This window comes from Vulpes vulpes, chromosome 8, assembly GCF_048418805.1.
Source record: "Vulpes vulpes isolate BD-2025 chromosome 8, VulVul3, whole genome shotgun sequence".
In the NCBI taxonomy this organism is placed as follows: domain Eukaryota; kingdom Metazoa; phylum Chordata; class Mammalia; order Carnivora; family Canidae; genus Vulpes; species Vulpes vulpes.
The window spans coordinates 95,354,580-95,377,572 of record NC_132787.1 but is presented as its reverse complement, the minus strand read 5'-3'; the positions used below and the strand labels follow the sequence as shown (position 1 = coordinate 95,377,572).

At 37.0% G+C, this 22,993-nt stretch overlaps 1 long non-coding RNA gene across 1 annotated transcript in view; it reads right to left on the bottom strand.

Annotated features, from left to right (window-relative positions):
- Nucleotides 1-3,925: 3,925 nt before the first annotated feature.
- The window catches only part of LOC140600023 (uncharacterized), a 39,993-nt gene continuing 20,925 nt past the window's right edge, over nt 3,926-22,993 (bottom strand). The window contains exon 4 of the long non-coding RNA XR_012003210.1: nt 3,926-4,045. This is a non-coding gene — a long non-coding RNA (uncharacterized lncRNA). The remainder of the gene's footprint in view (nt 4,046-22,993) is intronic.

Sequence of the window (22,993 nt, the reverse complement as noted above, 5' to 3'; positions counted from 1 at the left end):
GCCAGTTATTGGAAATTATCCGAAATGGGCGCAGAGTTTTGCCACCTGCAGCGCAGTCCCCCCACAAATGTCCCTCCCAGGGACTGGATGGTATGGCGCCACCCACATGTCTTCAGGATATTTTTTTTCTCCATTATAATTGCATTTAGGAGGGAAAAAGAAGCACAGCTATGCAATATTTATTGCTCTGTTCAATGGAGGAAGAACCCTACATAATATTGTAGCAATTACAAAGGTCAAAAGATTTTCTCTCCTCAGGCCATTTGATGGCACAGAGAAGCAGCGCTTTTGAACACATAATGAACACCACAATCTCCATTTGGATTTGGAAGAAACCCCCAGATCCCAGGAAAGGGGTTCTAATGAGATCCTGTATTAGTATAATACTGCTTTCAAAGCAATCACCAGCATGCTGATTGTTCCCTGAGCAGGGCCGAATTCATGAGCCCTATTTTGTAACAAGATGAAGGCATGTTTGACAGAAAAGACTGGTTTTCAGAAGGGAAGAAGCCACTGGGATGTATGCAACTGAGCCCAAAGAAACACTGCCCATGTCTGAGACGTTAAGTAGCTTTATAATAGATGAAAAAAATCAGAAAGATAAAAAGCAAGATACCTTCACAAGTTTTAGGATACAGGGCACAAAGATATCACTTTTCCTTGTGGCTTGAAACTTTATGGACAAAATCACTACAACTAGGAAAGAAATTGGTCTGGATCTAGCACCACCTTTTGGAATAGGGAGCTTTACGTCACCTGACAACCTCACCAGGCTGGACCCATCAGGGATGTACGATGCATTCTCCCTCCACCCCCATAGGGTTAATGTTGGAAAGACGAATTCTGCTTTCTTAGGTGGAGAAACAATGCACAAAGGAAGGAACTTGGGACTTTAGCTCACTGGTCAGAGGTCTAGAATTGATCTTTATTAAAGAAAGTGAGCTAATTGTCTAACTCCAAGGCATTTATTGAGCCTTTGTGTGCCAACCTGGTACAAAGCAGTCAAGGACTGGAAAAGATGTTTCTTTTCTGCTCTAAGGATCTGGTGAATTGCTTATGATAGCAGAGTATGATAATGTTACACGTGGCGTAACAAGTATAATGGGAATACTTGCTCTCAGGATCAGCAGATATAATCCTGTGGTGGCATGATGGGAAAGACTGGTTTGTAACCAAGTCTTGAAGTGTCGGTAGAATTTAGGAGAGGCGGATCTTCCAGAAGGGGCAACAGAATGAACAAAGATACAGAAGTAAAATGAATATAGCATATTTGCAGGATGCCTCAAGCACTATTAGATTCAATTAGTTTTCTTCCTTAGCCTTCTTTTTCAAATGGAAAATAGTCCCAATTTTAAACAATCCTGACACCCTGTTTTGCTGCTGTCCCCATGAAGAAACACTCCGTTCTCTGTGCTACTCTCTGTGCTCTATAGACTCTTCCTTTCCACACATGTTAGAAATACTTGTCTTTCTTCCTCATGCGACCGTGAGTTCTTCAAGGGTAGAAATAAGGCTCTCTATCTCCATGATCTTACACACTGATCAGTACTTAACGTGTGAAAGCGTTTTTGATGATCAGTTCATTCAACTACAGTTTGTTCATATGAGTCTCTGGTATCTGACATTATTAGCTTCCCTGTAATCTGTCTACTTCTTTCCCTCTCTAATTGACCATCCTCTTAAACTGACCAACCATCCTCTGAAAATGTGATATCTATCTGAACTGAAAAAACTCTCAAATCTCAATGCACGGTTAACCTTCAGACTCCCTATGACTCTGTAAACTGTCATCTATAAATTCATGTAAATTCAGTGTTAGAATATATTAGCTACATGAGATCACAGGCTCATATAGAGCCTATTTTAAAAATAAAACTCTCAGAAACCTATGATCTCTTTCATTCTGTACTGATGCAAATGGATTTTTGATCCTAAATATGGAACTTTATGCATTTATGTGTCAGATTTCACTTTATTGGCTTAGAACATTACAAATTTTCAAGATAATTTTGAACTCTGATTTTGACATCAACAATACTAAGTGCTCCCCTCCAGCTATCAAGGGCTCCATGTAACAAGCATATGTTGTTGTTGTTGTTGTTGTTGTTGTTGTTGTTGTTGTTGTTGTTGTTCTTCTTCTTCTTCTTCTTCTTCTTCTTCTTCTTCTTCTTCTTCTTCTTCTTCTTCATCAGTTAAGGGACTGAGAGTATTGAACCAAAAAGACCCAAGGGAGAAAGCCTGAGTGGGACCACTGGAAGTTTTGTCCAAGCTGACAAGAAGCCAGTAAGTGAAACCACCTTCACCTTGTTGTTTAAGCAATTATAAAACCAGTTCACAAATGAATATGTGCTCTGGCTTACATTTTGTCATACTATTAAAAGAAAATATAATGGAAATAGAAACTTTTTCAATAGTTTTCTAAAAGCAAGATATACCTAACTTTAACAATCTTTGTCTGAATAACAAAAACACAAATTTAGTATGATCTGATGTTTTCTTCCCATATTTTTCACCAAAGATCACTGCCATCTTGCTCTTCATTACTTTGAAGCTAGGCTGACCAGTCAGATATTTCCACAGTGAGTCTCCCACCTCCTTCTGACAATTGAGACAAGATGTTTTTTTATGTTTTGTGGTACTCTTCCCATGTTGCAGAGATTATGAAATATTTTTATTTTCTTTTAGCAATAATCAAAGCATTGTGATGTATTTACTAAGTAAAGGATTCATATTGAACTTGATAAAAATATTGGTCCCCCAGGCAGATAACTTTTGTGAGTCAAGAATTCTATTTAATTTTTTTGGCCTTTGTCAAAACATCTAAGTTAAGTTAGTTTTCTTTCTTTGCAAAATGAGAGAGTTAAAGCATAAGTGGGATAGTTCCTAAAGTTCCATTTAGTCCTAAAATTTTATATTCTAAGTTTAGCTACTGTAGACAGCCAGGGAGTCGTTTATAACTTACCTGTTATCTATAGTGCAGGAGTCTGCCACTGATATGGAATTGAATCCACATTAAGATCTATTACTTTCAAGAGTTTTAGTTAGAACTTCTGCCTCCTTTATATAAAGGGCAGAGCAAGTCTAAGAAAAAGGAAATGCTACTTCTCAGCCTGTGCATGCCTGCCAATCAGAAAGACCATTTTGGGATTTGATGCAAAGTTATTTCTGGTTGATGACTCCACATGCCAGAATTCTCACTGATATTTTTAAATCCCTGCAATAAAGTCTCAGTAGAAGAAACCACAAGATGAATTACACATGCTTATAGATCTGTCTCTGACAAACTTCAGGGTTTTCATTCATCTTCATAATTTCAGCACTCAGTGTCCCAGAAAATCTTTGGGGAATAGAATGGAGAAGAAAACCAATGATCTCACTCAACAGTAAAGACCAAGGGTTAAATATATTGTTTTTCTAATTGGAGACAGAAAAAAAAAATGTTTCTAAATCCTCTACAACAGTTGTTTTCCCTTCAGTTCCCTTAGGCTTTGGTTGATGAACTATTTTCTAAAGAATTTCCTTTGTGGATGCCTTTTCATTTACTGAAAAGAACTAATTGTTTTTCACAATTATATAAAAAAATACAGTGGGCTCAACTCACTACTCTGTATCAAGGCTCAGAAAAATATTGTTCTCAAGGCACTTTCTATTCAAAGGAAATTTGCTTTTATAAAGTGCTCTCCTGGCAGAGTCATTGTTACTTAAGCAATCATTAGGAACTATTTACATATGTTAGCCAAAGCAGGTTGATTATGCATATCTATAAATCATCAGGAGGAGCATGTGAAAATCTAAAGCTATATCTTTAACCACGCTAGGACCTGTGCTTCGTTCCTGTTCTTAGAGTCCCTTGACACTGAGGCAAGATGTGCATATATTACTGAGCCTATTTACTGTAACCCTTTCTGCCCTGGGCAATACTTACCTGGGGGAAAATCATTGGGTCACTGGAAGCAGTGTTCTTCCTCTCTCATCATCCTACCTCTCCACTTGGAGTTGCTCATCAGATTGTTGAGACTTCAGGATGCTGGTGAAGTTCTATTTGCTAATAGGAAGATCAACATGTGTTAAAGGGATCTTCTATAAGTGGTTCTGCTCAAGTTTCAAGATTTGGTTAGATTGCTTACTTGTCGTTTTTGTTTATCCCTCATGCATGAGGTGTTGGGATTTTTGCTCACCAGAACATGGACAATGATCAGATAGGGAGGAACCTTTGGGCAAAACCTTTACCAGGCCTTGGATGAAGCCAGTAATACTCCAGATATATCTCAGAAAGTCCTGTATTGTACAAGGCACATGTCTAGCTAATAATAAAGTAACCCTGATTAATAAAGTAACATGTTGGGATCCCTGGGTGGCGCAGCGGTTTGGTGCCTGCCTTTGGTCCAGGGTGTGATCCTGGAGACCCCGGATCGAATCCCACATCGGGCTCCCAGTGCATGGAGCCTGCTTCTCCCTCTGCCTATGTCTCTGCCTCTCTCTCTCTCTCTCTCTCTCTCTCTCTGTGACTATCATAAATAAATAAAAATTAAATAAAAATAAAAATAAAAAAAATAAAGTAGCATGTTGGCTTCACATTGTCATTCCCCCTTGTATTTCATCTTCCTTCGGAAAGGAATAAAGAGAAGGGGTAAAAGGACTTGCAATGATAACAACAAACAGAACAAAATCAAAAAACTGTCTTTGATGAAATTATTAAAATAACAGTAGGGAAAATCTTGCCACAGCCCTGTAAATAAGAAGGGGATGATCTCCTAGTAAGGTTAAAAAAAAAAAAAAAAAAGTCCACTCTGTATGGCACAGTTTGATTAGATTGAAGGAAAAAAAGAGGAGCTCTTAACAAGTCTGCATTCTGAGAAAAAGCAGCATTATTTGGTTGTCTCTTACATAACCATATTTTTAAGCCTTTTGGCCTTTGTCTTGTAGCATAGTTGTATTTTCCTTTTCTCATCTTTCATTAATTGACTTGATATGTTGCAAACACATTAATGTTTTTTTTTTAATTTTAAAAGCCCTCAGATGTGTTTATAACTTTTTCTGTGTTCTGATTTAATACTTATAATTTATTAGATTTGTTGTGTTGTGGGCAGCCGGGTGGCTCAGCGGTTTAGTGCTGCCTTCAGCCCAGGGTATGATCCTGGGGTCCCAGGATCAAGTCCCACGTCGAGCTTCTTGCGTAGAGCCTGCTTCTCCCTCTGCCTGTGTCTCTGCCTCTCTCTCTCTCTCTGTCTCTCATGAATAAATAAATAAAATCTTAAAAAAATTTTTTTTGTTGTGTTGCAAGTTTTCTAGTTTCTGATGTGGGATATTTATTTCATTTGGTTTCATTATTTCTTATTTAATGAAAAATATAATTAAGAAATGAATTTTGTTCTTTTTAAAGTCTCAACCACGCCTATAAATGACTAAATAGCTACAGTGAGATTACCATGCTACATAAAATCTTATTGTAGTTAATTTTAATAACTTGTCATAGAAGCTTTGATTAAGCTTCGGATCCAAAGATTATTTAGCAGAGGTTTTGTTTTTATTTCTAAGTGATTAGATTAGTTTTCTTTATCATTTTGTAATACATTTCTGGTTTTATTACATTGTGAATAGAGGATTTATGATTCTCATTGTGATCTTTTGTAAATAAATGTATTGGAACAATGTTAGAGAATGCTAGGGACACATTTCAATATCATCTACTAGGTTTAATATATTAATTATATTATTCTAATACTGTAGCTATCATTTTGTTCTAATTGAGCTGTAAAAAATATAGCAATATAGAGGACGCCTGAGCAACTCAGTTCGTTAAGCATCTGACTTCAGCTGGGGTCATGATTTCAGGGCTGTGGGCTCTAGCCCCATGTCCAGCTCTGTGCTCAGCTCCAAGTCGGTTTTTCCTTGTCTCTCCGCTCCTCCCTCTGCTTGTGCGCACACTCTCTCTCTCTCTCTGTAACTCTCTATCTGAAATAAATAAATCTTAAAAATATATATAGCAATTTATGTCAGTCTCCTATTTTTTTTCTTCTTGCTGGTTATATTCCTAAGCTTTTTTCTTATATACTTTGGAATTAATGAACTTGGGACACAGAACCATGACAAATGTATCTTCATAGTGAATTGTCCCTTATATTAAATAATTTCCTTTTTTCAGAGTTAATGTCTTTTGCAAGATTTTACTTTCAATATTAAGATGATTCTCTCTGTTTTATATAGAAATGCCTACGTATAGGTATTTCCCCACTATTTGCTCCTTTCTGAATCATTATCCTTTTTTGTTATTTTGATTTGGGTGTGACTTTTATAAAAGCTGTAAGTTGAATTATTTTATTTTATTTTATTTTATTTTATTTTATTTTATTTATTTATTTATTTATTTTGATTAAGTTGAATTATTTTAAACCAATCTTAGTTTTGGCCTTCATTATAAGGAATCAACCTGTTTTCATTTATTTTGATAAGTGTATATGGTGTATATTTGTGGGGCTTTTTTTGGTAAATTATTCATAAATCATTAACAAAAAGTAGGAAATTTACAAACTTTACAAGTCATAAGTAGGTCATACATGCTTCTAGGATGCTGCTAGGATGTAGCTCTAGAAAGATCCCAATTGAGAGACTAGAATGTTTGTTAGTGCCTCTATTCTTGGCAAGCCTTCTACTCTGCACAGGTTTAAAATTTAGCAAATGCCTCCTGAAGGAGAACCTCAGGGTTGGGCTACTTTCTCTTCACTTCCTTTTCCTCTGGAATCTTGGCCTCTTACATCCTGCCTTCTTTGGTGGCCCCGGCTCTTCCAGGGATGATCTCTCCTGCTCTGTAAATCAGGTAAATATGAGTCTCTTAGCTGTGACCCTCTGACTGTTTTGCCATCCTCTTGCCCTGAAGAATTAGAAAAAAGCCTAGGAGAAAAGTGGCTTACAGCATGTTACCTCTTTCTCTCTCCTTTTCTCTCCTGCACCCTCAAGTGCTGATAGCTTCATGACTTTCATGTATTTCAAATATTTTTTTTTCTATTTTGTCCAAATTTACTACATGTTCTTGACAGAAACAACTAATGGGAATCAGAAATCCAATCCTAACCTGCACTTTGCTGTCTGTCTCTTTGCTTTTTCAGAAGTTTATTTTATTGTCTATTTACTGTTGTTTAAATTTTTGTTCTTCCTTATTTTTTCCTTCTAACTTGAAAATTGTTTAGCACATTTTGATTATGGTGGTAGCATATTTTATATTTTAAACACGCAGACTTGAGCTTAGATTTCTTTATCAGTGTCAAGAAAAAGAGCATCTGTAGAACTCTACTTTTCTTATTCCCTCAAAAATTTCTTGATATTTTTCCATTGTCTTTAACATCATCTATACCAATAGATTTTTTTCTTTTTCTTCATAAGATTTGTTTTCCCTGTCTGGCTGCTGATAAAATCTTTTTTTTTCTCCAAGTTTTGCTTAGATTTGGGCCTTCTGTTGTTGTTGCTGTTGCTTTTTTATTTGTTTTTCTTTCAGTTTCCCAGCTTACTTGACTAATCTTATACTGGGCAATGTCTATATTAACCTGTCAATTTAAACATTAAGGAGTCATTGGTATGAGTGCCTTTATGTCTAATGTTGATTCGTTTTTTATCTAAATGAGTCATCAGGTGTCTAAGGCCAATTCCTTCACAATTACGGCCAGGGAAAGGAAATGATAATATGAGAAACTTTATAAAGCAAAAAGATAGTGTGAAAGAAGTAAAGACCTTAGTTCCTGCTTTCAAAGAACCCATAACCCTTTGGCAAATATAGCCAAAGCCATTGGTTGCCTGCCCAGTATCCATTTATGCCTTCTTTCTTACTGACAGAAGAACCCCAGCCTCCTGTGCCATATGTGCTGGCATGTGACATAATCTTTCCATTGAGATAGAAATGAAATCTGCTACATGCTTTGCAGAGATGCTTGCTTTTAAGAATCAATGTGAATGAATGCATTCAGTATGACTTCCCCCAGCCCCTCTCTGTTCTGACACGAGCATACGTTTTGAGGTTGTAGCAACCATCTTGCAACTTTAAAGTGTCAATAGTGAAAACAATGTCAAGAAAATCACAGGAGTGCCAGTTCTGAAAATGTTGTCCTTATAAACAAATGCCCTTGACCCCTTACCAGAGACGACTTGTTATGTAAAGAAATAAGCTTCAACCTGCTTAGACCACTGTAAATAATGTCTCCAGTATATGCATCTGATATACTGATATGTTAGAGAAAATTAAACAATCACACAAGAAAGTCATAGTGAAGAGCCATATATGTGGTGTAGATGAAAAATGGTGATTTTCCTGGACTTCTTCACATGTGGAGCAATGTTTCTAAAGCTCTGTGAGGAAAGCTCTGCTGGCCCCGGGCTACTGCACACCTGCATTTCCAACCACAGACGGTTATTTTGCACTTTCTGTTAAAATCTCTTCACTGATCTCCCTATTCAATGCCACTTGCTTTTTCTTTTCTTCGAAAGACAAGATTGCAAAGTAATTAAATGTGTTCCCTAGTCAGCCAAACTGGAATCAGGGGGTGTGCGGCACCTGCTATGGGGTGATGAGAATTTTTTTTTCTTTTTAAAACTTCTAAGGAAGTATATGAGAGATCTTTCTTTTCTCTAATGAATTACCAGAGTAAGACATAAGTGGTTAGCACTGCTAGCAAGTGTGTCTCTAGACGATTTCATTGTGAAACATTGGGAATTCTGACATAACACTAGCATGTATGAAGGGAGAAATTAAATTCAGGAAAATAAATGTAAGAACTCAGTAATCTCTGGGACTTCGTTTTTTCCCCTTAGCCTTCTAGAAATCTTGTCGTCTTAGAACTGACATCACAAGAGGACTCAACTTTAAATGCTGAATTATTTAATTAAATTAATTTTATCTTAATTATAATTATTGGTCCATTTTGATGCCAGTACTTTGCTGAGCATTTAAAGGAAAACAAATGCAGAAACTGGACGTGGATAGCCTTGGTCATTGTACTGTTATAAATTTAAAATAGTGAAAGGGATTATAGGGGAAAGGAGAGAAAATGAATGGGGAAAAATCAGAGATCGTGACAAAGCATGAGAGACTCCTAAATCTGGGAAATGAACGGGGGTAGTGGAGGGGAGTTGGGCAGGGGGATGGGGTAACTGAGTGATGGGCACTGAGGGGACACTTGATGGGATGAGCCCTGGATGTTATACTATATGTTGGCAAATAGAATTCCAATTAAAAATATACAAACAAAACAAAACAAAACAAAAAAAAACAGAAGCTGTTGGGAAGCAGATTTAAAAGAAAAAAAACAAAAAAATGATTTCTGGAAGAAAACATCACCATGATGATAACAAGTGACAAGAGAATTATGCCATAAAGTCTATTTTGGAACTAGAGTGAAGCCAAACTCATTTGGAAGCTCTTTCATGCAAATAGATTTTTTTTTGGAAAAAGTCAATATAATTCCCACCTTGCACTTTCCACATAAATATACCGTAATGTTTCTTATTTTTGTTTTTTTTTTGTTTGTTTGTTTCTTATTTTTGAATCTCTCATCATTCATTAATCCATTGTTTTGTGTTTGTAAATATATTAGACTCTGTTTTTCACAGTTGAATTACAGTCCTCCAGTTACATTCCATACCTAGTAACTCCAACTTATCATGCAATACAGGCATTGATCAAATCTCTTTAACTTTCAAATAGAAGAAATTCAAGGTGATCTGGCTTAAGCACACAAATAGTTTTACTGGCTAACAAAATAAAAAAAGTGAACATCTGTGGCTGAGATGAATAGAAGTCTGGATCTCAGTACTCACCAAGAGTTAACTCCCAAGCTCTCTGTCCTCTCATTAGGCCTCCCCTGAGTGTCATCATTTCATTTAGCAGAATTCTTAGTGTGTGGTCTGGGATAGAACTCACCACATGAGAGATTTCTGCAAGCCTTTTTTACGTTCAGAACATGGGTGTAGGTTCAGGTGCTGTTGAAGTTAACACGTTACAGGTTTGCTGTAACTCTGCTGTAACTCCTTAACTCTAACAAGAGTTAAGAGCCAGGCATGCAGCCTCCAGCAACCACAAGTCACCTTCAGTTTCTACAGATCCTGAGTCAAATGTATGTTTAGATGGAGGAAGAGGGGTACCATCTTCTGTAATTACCTGCATCATCAAATGTGAAGGGTTGGAGGCAGTGAGAATTTGATAAGGGTTTCAGTTCATCATCAAAGGTTCTAGGTCATCACATGGTTGCTGTTCATCCTTTCTCTCCAGAGCTTCATATCCATCCTTCCTTTCCAACTTCCTGCCATATAGACTTTAGCCTCTGGCACCACGTGCAAAAGCAGAAATAATACTTAGACTATTTACCTATTGTTTAACAGCTACAATTGTGTGATCAACTCCCTTTAATCAACTCCTTCGTCTAAATCACTGCAAGGGATTCTGCTTCTCTAATTAAACCCTGGCTGAAAACTTGCCCATTTGCAGTTAAAAATAAAAAGAAGAATGTTTTACTTACAATGTCTGCTGAATTAATGAATGGATATAATAAATGAAGTTATTCTTGGTACACAACACTCATTCATTTACTTACCCATTTAAAATACATTCTGCTATATGTATATCCATTTATTCTTTATATACATTTGTCCATCCTAATGGCCAAGCACTGTTTTTAAGTATCCGCAAAAACAACCATAAATAATGACTCCCTTACGTGTACACCTGCATTTAAATGGAAGATGACAGTAGACTTGGGTCAATAACATTTGCAACTGATTTCAATGTGGGTAAATGAGGACTACCTTTTCCAGCTGAAAGTACTGGAGAATTTTAGGTTGATGAAAAGTAATTACCTGGGCAATGAAGCAGCATGAAGCACTATAAATGGCTGCATTAAAACAGTGACTGGGAATCAGTTGATTGCTCAGGTGATTTTTTCCATGAAATCTCAGTTAAAATGTATCAAAATTTAGGGCAAACTCCTTCCATTCCTCCAACCAATATCTTCCCTAGAAATATTTTATTTATCTATTTTTATGTGTCTCTTGTCAAACTAGGTACATGTTTGATCAGGTTTCTCCATTCACTTCTGTTTGACTCCCTCTTGGTTTACATGATGGGTTGTATCAGTGCAAGTGTTTGCAGTGAACCCTGGCCTTAGTTCTATTTACAAGACTGTAATTCACGCAAAAGTTCCAATAAGGCTCAAGGTCGTGATGAATAAGAAATGGGAGTCTGTTTGCTGCGGTCTGTCTCCTGGCCTTACCTATTAAACCCCACTCACTCAGTTTCTGAGCTGCTCTTTCTGCCAAGCACAGTAGAAAAGTGCCCCTACCATGTGAACATCCTTTTCCTACCTTCTCTTCAGAGATCTCTCATACTTCCTATGGCTCATGATATCTTTCTCTGACTTTCAGGCACATACCTTTGAGTACAACTGCCAGAAGCAAATGTCATCTTTTTGCTTTTATCAATAGTCTTTCAGAGTTTGCACAAGTGACTTGCTTCTCAACTGCTGCTGAGCAGTAGAGAGAGCACAGGAGGATTTTACATGGAAAGAACATTTTTAACTGCAGAGACTCTAACTCTCTGAAGCACGATTCTTGAGATGTACAGCTTATAAGCTTGTACTGAGTATGGAAATGAAGTAGTGGCAAGTTGAGTGGCTACTCTATGCTCTGAATAACAGTTCTCATTTCTGGATGAAAGAAGAGAAAGGAGAAAGAGAATGACTTCACTGAAGTCAATATTCATTAAATAAACACTGGGTCTCTGCTCATTTTGGAGATTAATGAAAGACTTGGCACCTGGCTTCAGGCTGCTTAAAGTCTAGAAGGAAAGACAGAAATCAACTAGAAGGATGACTAAATATATATACAAATTCCAATAAGTTCTAAGCATGTGTAAAGAAAGTTACTAGGAGAAAAAAGAAGAAGAAAAGGGATCCTATTTTAGTTAAAATTACCATGGGAGGTGACATATAACTGAAATGTGAAAAATGAGCAAAAACAGTTATGTAGAGAACCTTACTCTTAGGTGTTTCTAATCATCCTTCTTTGAGCCTGGGGAGGAACCATATACTGTAGATTCATCTAGCACTTCCTCATACCAGCTATGTGCTCTGATTCTGTCCCAATGCCACTAAGTGTGCATTCTATTTTTCCAAAGAGAGAAGAATCTTCCTCTGTAGTGATGTACATACTGTGGACCTACTGTGCCCAAGTCACCAAGCTGGACACAATGATAAGTTCATCAGAAGCATAGGATACAGATCCTAATATTAAGAGATAGCTTTGATTATTCCATTTGAGGATAAAAGTGAATCAGGATATTTTGGAGAAGTGATCTCAATGATTCATTAAAAATAAAGACTAAAACAAGACCACACTACTAGCTCACTTGGAAATGTGATAAAATATATAATGTTAGTATGAATTAAAGGTTCCCCAATTTATAACCCTTTCAGCTTAATAAATATTTATTAAGTGACTACTCTGTATCTACTATGATAGGTTCTTGAAATAAGAGCAAATTTATAATGATGTTTCTTTCTTTGCACTTTTAACAATTTCTTCAACAAAAGTGCAATATTACACATATCGTGCCTTCCTTTTGAAGTTTACAGAGTCACACACATTTATGTTCTGTGTTGTCTCTGCACCGCCTCCTCATCTTCCATGTCTCCATTACTTTTTTTACTTCAAAGTAAAATTCTTATTCATGATCCCTAGTGTTACAAAGCAGGATGCATGCTGTGACATTCATCTGCCAGAATACAATAGGCATTTTCAGCAGAAAGTACAGAATAAATAGAAAATCAGTAAGAAGAGAAATAAGGTGTTTATTAGATGCTATTGAATGAGCACAGAGAAAGAAGGCAAATCAGTGAAAAGTGGCACTGCCTGAACCAAGTAGCATGATAGCTCTGTGTTGTAAATACTCCCTGCCCACACCTGTGCCTCTATACATAAGCAGACACATGCACACATGGACACACGCACACACGCGCGCACACACACACACAAATGTGGTTTTGCATGCCCTTCCCCTAGAGGCTCCCAGCACATCTCTCTGGACTGTATTAATGCTCAAGGGGGATTGGTTGGTTTACTATTCATGGGCTTATGAGATGGACAAACCTGGTTTTAAATCCCAGTTCTGCCAATTAATTGGGTGTTCTTCAGAGAATAATTTGCCCTCCATCCATCTCTGTTTCCACATCTGTGAAATTTAGACAATGGTGCCTAATATGTAGGAATAGCATAATGATTAGTCCCTTTCCAACAGTCATACTCAATAAGTGGTTGCAATTGTATTAGGTAAATGGATAGGTGTAATTCTTGGAAAATGATAAGATAAAACTAACTGGAATTCACCTAGAGCAAACATTTTTATTTATTTTTATTTATTTATTTTAAATTTAAAAGATTTATTTATTTGAGAGAGTGAATGGGCAAGCACAGGAGCAGGGGGAGGGGCAGAGGGAGAGGGAAAGGAAGAAGCAGAGTCCCTGCCATGTGAGGAGCTCAATGTGGGGCTTGATCCTAGGACTCCGAGAGCCTGACTTTAACCAAAGTCAGATGCTTACTGTTTGAGCCACTCGGGCACCACTAGAATAAACATTTTTTTTTTAAGTTAGATAAAGTTTAACAAAAAGGCTATTTATTTTTATTTTATTTATTTATTTATTTTTTTTATTTATGATAGTCACAGAGAGAGAGAGCGAGAGAGGCAGAGATACAGGCGGAGGAAGAAGCAGGCTCCATGCACCAGGAGCCCGATGTGGGATTCGATCCCGGGTCTCCAGGATCGCGCCCTGGGCCAAAGGCAGGCGCCAAACGGCTGCGCCACCCAGGGATCCCAACAAAAAGGCTATTAATACATTTTAAATACATAGATGGATTCTTAAGGAAATTAAATGCCTGAGAATTTCATCCAGAAATAAAGAGGAAACTGAAATTAAGAGCAATGAGCAACACGAGCTGATGCTTTGTCCACCTAGCCCCATTCTGTCTATGGCCACCCAGGGCAAGGGATGGAAGGGAGCAGCTATGAGGCTGAGAGCAAGTGTTAAGTGTGGCTTTTGAAGCCTTTTAATGGGAAGGTTGATAAGTCTTAGATTTGTGATAAGTAGTGTATATATGACTCCCTCATAGACCCAGTGACCCTTATAGATCTTACTCTGTATAAAGTGGAAAGGAAAAAAAAAAACAGCAACCTGCACAAGAATAGGACAAACAAGCACCACAAACTTCTGCAACTGAAAATGAATGAGGAAGGCAAAAAAAAAAATTGGGGATAATATGTTTGAGAATGTAGATGTCCTCCCTCATTTCATGACTTTGGGAACTAACCCATCCCACCTCCAAGGAAGTCTGGAGGTTTTATTCTCTAGGAATGGTAAAATGGATGGTCTCTGAAATGGGAGAATTAAGGCCTAGCCATGAGATAAAAAGGAGATGTGCATAATGAATGCTGCACCTGAGTCCCCCACCCCTTTCTCCCAACAAGGCTCCCAGAACCATTTAAGATTGGGAGTTTTCCCACAGACCACTTAGTTAACTCAAGGAGAAAGGTCTGAAAAACTGTGGGAAGCAGTAGGAGGCTAGACAGTGGTCACCCAGATAATCCAATGTAAAACTGAAGTCAACATCCTGTCTTCCCACATCAGTGCTGCTGATCAGTTGTACAGTGTTCCACCATCTATCCTCTTAGTTATGAGAATGGAGAACTGCTAGACACTGAGGGGATCCTCCACAAGGAGTATTGTTACCAAAACAAACAGAAACAAGCAACTTAGAGGAAACAGACTATGGAAGGAGTAGAAAAAAAAGAAAAGAGAAAGAAACTATCATTAATGCCCTCAAAGACAGAAGAGAAAATATTGAATACTTGAAATTACAATAAACTTTAACAAAAACATGAAAAGAACATGGGATTAGATAAAGTGAAGGAGGAAAATATACATTTCCAGAGAAGTAAAGTCTGAGAGTTTCTTATTCACAAAGTCTTATGGAAACAATTACTAAATGAATGCACTTTAGAAATAATAATTTAGAAAAAGAGATGGATAAAATGGAATGCAAAAAAAAGGATGGGGAATGATAAATTAGTAAACATTCCATTAATATATATGCATTCATTAAAAAATAAATGTAAAATTAACTGAATTTATGACATAAAAACAGACAAATTGTATTATCAGAAAATAATTGCAAGGAAGCCAGAAGGAAGTTGGCTCCTTAAACCATCCTGAGGTCTGCATCATACAGGAGGAGAATAATAATGTGATTAACTTTAGATTTTGATGGGCAGCCTGGGTGGCTCAGCGGTTTAGCGCCGCCTTCAGCCCAGGGCCTGATCCTGGAGACCCAGGATCCAGTCCCACATCGGTCTTCCGGCGTGGAGCCTGCTTCTCCCTCTGCCTGTGTCTCTGCCTCTCTCTCTCTGTGTGTCTCTCATGGATAAATAAATAAAGTTCAAAAAAAACTTTAGATTTTGACAATTATGTATGCTATAGAACAAAAAATGAGAAGAGATATAACTTTAATGGATGGGAAGGGTACATGAGCGGCTCAGTCAGTTAAGCATCTGACTCTTGGTTTAGCGTTAAGTCATGATCTCATGGGTCTTGGGATGGAGCCCCTGTCCAGCTATGCACTCAGTGGGGAGTCTGCTTAGGGAGTGTCTCACTCTGTCTCCCTCCCCCCACTCACTCACTCTCTCACTCTCTAAAATCAATAAATAAATATTTAAATTAATAGATGGGTAAAAAGAGACTAAGAAAATATATTCCAAAGGAAAGAAGAAATTCAGGCAAAATTGAAGCAAAGAGAAATCATGGTAAACGAGAAGCACAAAATAAGATGGAATAGATTCTGCACGAAAGCACACATATACAAACATATATGTCTTCTTATATGTTTATGTATAAAATAAATTTTGCATCTTAAAATAACCTGTTCAAATGTAAATATAATAAACTAGATATTTGAACAAGAGCAATAAATGCTACCTAAGATCAACATAATATGTGCATCAAATTTGTAGAAATTTACAAATCTGATAAAACAGAATTTTGGAAAAAATATGTAGAAGTAGGCAACTTTATGCATAGTTAATGTGAGAATAAATTGACACAATCACTTGGAGAATAAATTGGCAGTTCTAGTAAAAATGTATTTACCTGATACCCCAGCAGTCCCAACTACGCCATAAGTGTATTTATTCTCCAGAGAAATTCTCAAACATGTGCAACATATTTGTTGCAATAGTTGCAATACTGCAAAAATGTTGGCAATAGTAAAAAAAAAAAAAATGGAAACAACCCAACTGGTTCACAATAAAATAAATGAATAAACTGATTTGTTCATATGTTGAACAATGTCATTAAAATGCATGACTTATATTTGTATGAACCACAAGAAACACAATTCACAGATGGTGAAAATATGGGTATAGTAGAAGTATAAAACAGTGAATGATACACATCTCAGTCGTAGGAGACTATCTCAAGAGAGGAAAGAAGGGAAGGGAAGAGAGAGGTAGGTATTTTGCTGAATCTGTACAGTTATCTTGATTTTTTTAAAAACAAGGAGAGCTAAAGCCATTTAGAAGAATGTGAATGTCTTTTTCATCTTGGTGTTGAATGCACAAACGGCTATGATAGAATTTCCTATGATTTTCTACATTTTTGAAATAATTCATTATTTAAAATTGAAAGAATACAATAAATGAATAAAAGCTAGATAAGTGGGAGGAATTAGCATCCTCAGAGTCATGTAAATTTTATATTTAGCCTGTTGTTTCACAATAGTGTAATTAAAATGAAAACTGCCTAATGATAACTTCCTTTGCCGTATCACTCTACATGCTAAGAAGGACTGTCTCTATAATAAATGACTTAGGAAAGCTTATTGTGGATGCTATCAGCAGAACAGCAAATTACTCTTGGAATTTAGAATTTGGAGACATACAGGATTTTCTGAGTGCAATTGGGATTCATTCTTAACGTGATATTAAGACACTTGAGGGCGAATCTCTTTTACTATCACTTGTGCATGCATTTGTGGCTTAGTTCCTGAAGAGTATATTTTAAAATATTCGGAATGAGGTATACTGCTGAATTAACCGAACTTTTCCTTAAGGGAGCTATTTGGAAGAGGAGTGAGAAGAATGCAGGTTCTGAGGTTTGTGTTGATCCCATAGCCAAGTACATACACTTGTTAATTTTGTTGGCATCTACCCTCCCTGACTAGGCTCTCAATGCACAGGTAGGAAATGTGCATGGGGTCTGTATTAGGGTCACCATGAAAACTAGTGTGGTTGTAGTGACCTTCCTGTGAACTTTATAGTGCCCTGAAAATAGCTCTATCATAGTACTGACTACAAATACTGTGGATGTGGCTTATTTATGAGATTGTTCCATTGATTGTTTACTGCACTGATTTTTTTTAGAAAACAAACTTTTTATTTTAAAACAGGCATTTATCTAGAATTCAAAATGTGTGAGTTAGGGAAATAATAGGATACAACAATTACCCACTGGCAACCTACAGTTTACTGCAGTAGTTTCAATCCTAGCTGCATACTAAAAATCTTGGGGGAGAAGTGTGTGTATATGTGTATATATACATGTTTTCTATCTCTCTAGAGTATTTTTGACAGTTTCTATTAAAGGGTGGTTTCAATTACACTGTGAATATACCTATATACATGATCTTTTAAGACTTTAAAAAAAAAAAAAGATTTTATTTATTTACTCATGAGAGACACAGAGAGAGACAGAAACAGAGGCAGAGAGAGAAGCAGGATCCAGCAGGGGACCCAGGGATCACGTCCTGAGCCAAAGGCAGATGCTCAACCCCTGAACCACCCAGGTGCCCTTAAGACTTTAATTTTGGGGGATGTTTTAGGTTTACCACAAAGTTGAGAGCAAAGATTTTCCATATACTCCCTGCTGTCATACTTGCATATCCTTCCCCATTATCAACTTCACTCACCAGAATGATAGATTTTTTTTTTTAACCAATGATGAACCAATCATCATTTACAGTACATTATTTACTTTAGGGTTCATTCTCAGTGCTGTATACATTGTGGGTTTGAAGAAGTGTATAATGGCATGTATTTATCATTATAATATCATATAGACTGTTTTCCCTGCCTAAAAATCCTCTCTGTTCTATTTATTTGTCTCCTCTCCTCCTCTTCCTCCCTCCCCAGACCTGCAACCACGTATCTTTTTATTGTCTTCATAGTTTTGCATTTTCCAGAATGTCATATGGTTGGAATCATACAGAATGCAGGCTTTTAAGATTGGCTTCTTTCACTTAGTTATATGTATTTAAGTTTCCTGTCTTTTCATGGCTTGATAGCTCATTTCTTTTTAGCACTGAATAATATTTCATTGTCCAGATGTTTATATATCCATTCACCTACTAAAGGACATCTTTGTTGCTTCCAAGTTTTGACAATTATGAATAAAACTGCTATAAATATCCATGTGCGGGTTTTTGTGTGGACATAAGTTTTCAGCTCCTTTGGGTAAACACCAAGGGGCCCAGTTGCTGGATCATATGGTAAGAGTACATTTAGTTTTGTAAGAAACCACCACACTGTCTTCCAAAGTAGCTGTACCATTTTGTATTGACATCAGCAATAAATGGCAGTCCTACTGCTTTGCATTCTCGCCAACATTTCACACTGTCAGTGTTCCAAATTTTGGTAATTCTAATAGGTGTGTGGTGGAATCTTATTGTTGTTTTAATTTGAAATTTCCTGATGACATATGATGGGGCATCCTTTTAAATGCTTAGTTGCCATCTCTATATCTTCTGTGCTAATGTGTCTATTAAAGTCTTTGGCCTATTTTTAAATCAAGTTTGTTCTCTTACTGTTGAGTTTTAAGAATATATATATATGTGTGTGTGTGTGTGTATAGAGTAACATTTCTTTATCAGATGCGTCTTTTGCAAATATTTTCTCCAAGTCTGTATCCTGTCTTTTGATTCTCTTGATACTGCCTTTTGCAAAGCTGAAGTTTTTAACTCTAATGCAGTGCAGATTATCAATGATTTCTTTCATGGATTTTGTCTTTGATGTTATACCTAAAAAAGCATCATTGTACCTAAGGTCACTTAGCTCTTCTCCTATATCACCTACAAGGAGTTTTATACTTTTGCATTTTACATTTATGTCAGTGATCCATTTTTAAGTTAATTTTCATGAACAGAGTAAGTAAAGTCTGTGTCTAGATGCATTTTTTTTTTTTTTGCATGTGAATGTCCAGTTGTTTCAGCACCATTTGTTGAAGATACTGTATTTGTTTCATTGTATTGTATTTGCTCCTTTGTCAAAGGTTATACTTATGGGGGTCTACTTCTGGGCTCTCTGTTCCATTCCATTGATCTGTTTGTGTATTCTTTCTCCAATACTATATACTCTTTTGATTAGGTAGTTTTATAGTAATTCTTGAAGCTAGGTGTGTCAGTCCTCCAATTTTGTTTTTTTCTTTTAATATTGTGTTAGATTTTCTGGGTCTTTTGTCTCTCTGTAAAAACTTTAAAGTAAGTTTCTTGAAGGATGCCTGGACGACTCAGTCAGTTAAGATTCTAACTTGATTTTGGCTCAGATATGATCTTAGGATCATGAGATCAAGACCCATGTCTGTCTCCATGCTCAGTGAGGAGTGTGCTTGAGATTTTGATCTCTCCTTCTTCCCTCTCTCTTTTTCTCAAATAAATAAATCTTTAAAAAATAAATAAAATTATATTGTTGATATCCATAAGTTAGCTTTCAGAGATATTGATTAGGATTTCATCGAATCTATACATCAAGTTGGAAATAACTGCATCTTGAAGATATTGCATCTTCCTATCCATGAACATGGATACTTCTCCATTTATTAAGTTCTTCTTTGATTTATTTCACCAGAATTTTGTATTTTTTAAAATATTTTATTTATTTATTCATGAGAGACACACACACACACACAGAAAGAGAGAGGCAGAGACACAGGCAGAGGGAGAAGCAGGCTCCATGCCAAGAGCCTGACATGGGACTCAATCCAGGGTCTCCAGGATCACGCCTTGGGCTGAAGGTGGCGCTAAACTGCTGAGCCACTGGGGTTGCCCTTGTATTTTTTTCAAACAATTTTTGTACATATTTTGTCAGATTTATACCTAAGTATTTAGTTTGGGGGATGCAAATTTAAATGGTATTGTAATTTTTATTTCAAATTCCAATATCTTTTGTTGGTATATAGGAAAACAGTTGACTTTTGTATAATAACCTTGTGTCCTGAACCTTGCTATATTGCTTATTAATTCCAGGAACTCTTTTGCAGATTCATTTGGATTTCCTTTCTTTTTTTTTTTTTAAGATTTTATTTATTCAGAGAGAGAGAGAGAGAGAGAGAGGGGCAGAGACACAGGCAGAGGGAGAAGCAGGCTCCATGCAGAGAGCCTGACATGGGACTTGATCCAGGGTCTCCAGGATCACGCCCTGGGCTGCAGGCAGTGCTAAACAGCTGCGCCACTGGGGCTGCCCTCATTTGGATTTTCTACATAGGTGATGATGTCATCTACAAACAAAGACAAATTTACATCTTCCTTCTCAATCTATTTATCTTCTATTTCCTCTTCCTGCCTTGTTGCACTTCCAAGGACTTCCAGGTAAATGCTGAGACAGAGTGGTGAGTTGCACCTGATCTTAGTATGAAGCTATATGTTCTTAACCAGATGAACTGTAGTACTCTACCCCATACTGAGTACTGCTTCAGAAAGATAAATCATTCTGTAGTGTTGCACAGGGTTCTAAGGAATAAGAGAATATCTACTTTGTATCCCTGCTTCTCTGTGTGGCAATTTTTCAAACACCCCAGGCCATGGACTTTTATTTGAGGCCTTACTATTCTACAGTGATCCCCTCTCTCAAGCAACTGAGTAGAGTAGAGCCAATGGGATTCAGTAAGAATGATTGCACCTTCCTATACAACTGTCCTGTCTTTTTTCTCTCTCTACCCACCATTTTTGCTTTCCCCTGTTGTCTTCTAGATCCATCCTTTTAGGATCCTTCTAGCTCACTTAGCCTACTGCCTTCTTATTCTCATTCTTATTTTCTGGTTTTCCAAGGTCTACATATTTTGAAATTGGAGTGGTTCTTTAGGTCTTGGCTCCTTTTAGGGATCATCTGAAAGGCTCTGATCATGGATTCTTCTGGCTGAGACATGACTAACACAAAGACCTGTTGAGTCCAAATTTTTCCATTTCCAATAGTCAGTCCCAGAACAGTGTTCTATTTCTTTCTTTCTTTTGTTTCCTTGTGTATTTCAAATAGGTAGGATGAAGATAAGAAAAACAAAGTGGTGCAAAATCACTTGCTATACAGGGCTAGCATCTATAGCTGCACAGTTTGTACACTGCACTACCCCAGGAGAACTGCTTATATAGATCCTCATGTATATAGCATCCCTGGAGTTATGAGATGTAATTGCCATACTTGGAGGCATATATCTGGTTATTGAGGGGCTTCTACCAACTTTTAGTTAAGAATGTCCCATTTAGGGGGCACCTGGGTGGCTCAGTCAGTTAAGTTCCATCAGCCCAGGTCATGATCCCTGGGTCCTGGGATCAAGCCTCACATCATCTGGCTCCCTGCTCAGTGGAGAGTCTGCTTCTCCTTCTCCCTCTGCCCCCCCTCCCCAACAGTTACACTGTCTTTCTCTCTCTCAAATAATTAAAGTTTAAAAAAAAAGAATGTCCCATTTGGGGGCCCTTCAATGTCTACAAGAATATCTAGAAAATTCAGTCCTCTTACATTCTCACAATTTCTTTCCTATTCATAGCATTCTAAAGGATCAAATTGTAAACTGCCTATCAGCATTAAGTTTTCCAAAGTTCTTAAAGTGATATGCTCTCATTCCACATTGGAATCCTGTAACAATAGATTATAGGACTGAAAAATCCTGGTAGATCATCTGGTATATAGTCTCCTTATTTAATAAATAAAGACTGATGTAAGTTGCAATGAATGTCATATAGATTTTTTTTAAGTTATAAAATCATAATGTCTGTAGCCAATGTGCCTTTTTCTTATTAAGACGCCGTGTGATTATATTAAATGTATATTTACAGGCCATTTTGAAATCTTAAAGGCTATGATATGGATGTAAAATCATTTGTCTCTGAAATAAGAGATAACACAAATGTGATGGGCCCCTCTTAACTGTAGTGGCAGTTTAATATGGAAGGTGTGTCCTTAAGTTATTTTATAATGGATTAACAGTGAACCTAGATTCTCTACAATTTCTTTTTACGTGTTAAGAACTGACCCTAATTTTGACTAGATACTTCATTAATATTCATTTGTATATAATTGCCTTAATTTCAGTGATAATGACTTCAGCTACCAACTGTTTGATTGATGGAACTTGTGTCTTCTCTGGAAAGGAGCTAAGATATAAAAATCACACCATTCATGCATGCCTGGTATTTTTAGCTGCCTTTAATTACTAACCAGCTAAATAAGCATGCAAACCACGCTGTGATTGATAGGATCTCTTGGTTGAAGTGATTTTTTTTTCCTCAGAATTTGGAATATGCTTGAATCAATTGAGTACTAAAAATAACTACTGAAAGCTGAATCTTCCAGAATCAGGATGCTCTTGAATAAAGCATCTAACAAGGAAGAATTAACCTGCAATCTTTAAGACATTCTGACTGGAAAAAGAACCAACAGAAAGTTCTCATTGAGTGCAGCAGTGTGAAAAAAAAAAAAAAGCCTGTAACATGCCAAATCTTTATTTATGGGAGACATGCTAAGTAACATCATGCCAGAAACAAAAGCAGAAATGAAATGAAAGTCATATGGGGCAAGGAGAAGGAACCAGACACAGAGTAGGGAAATGTGCAGTCGAGCCCTATGACCTGAAGACTGGGAACACATGGTAACTCAGAACTGTGTCCAAACCTGGGTGGATGGTAGTACTTCCCATATCACAACCCA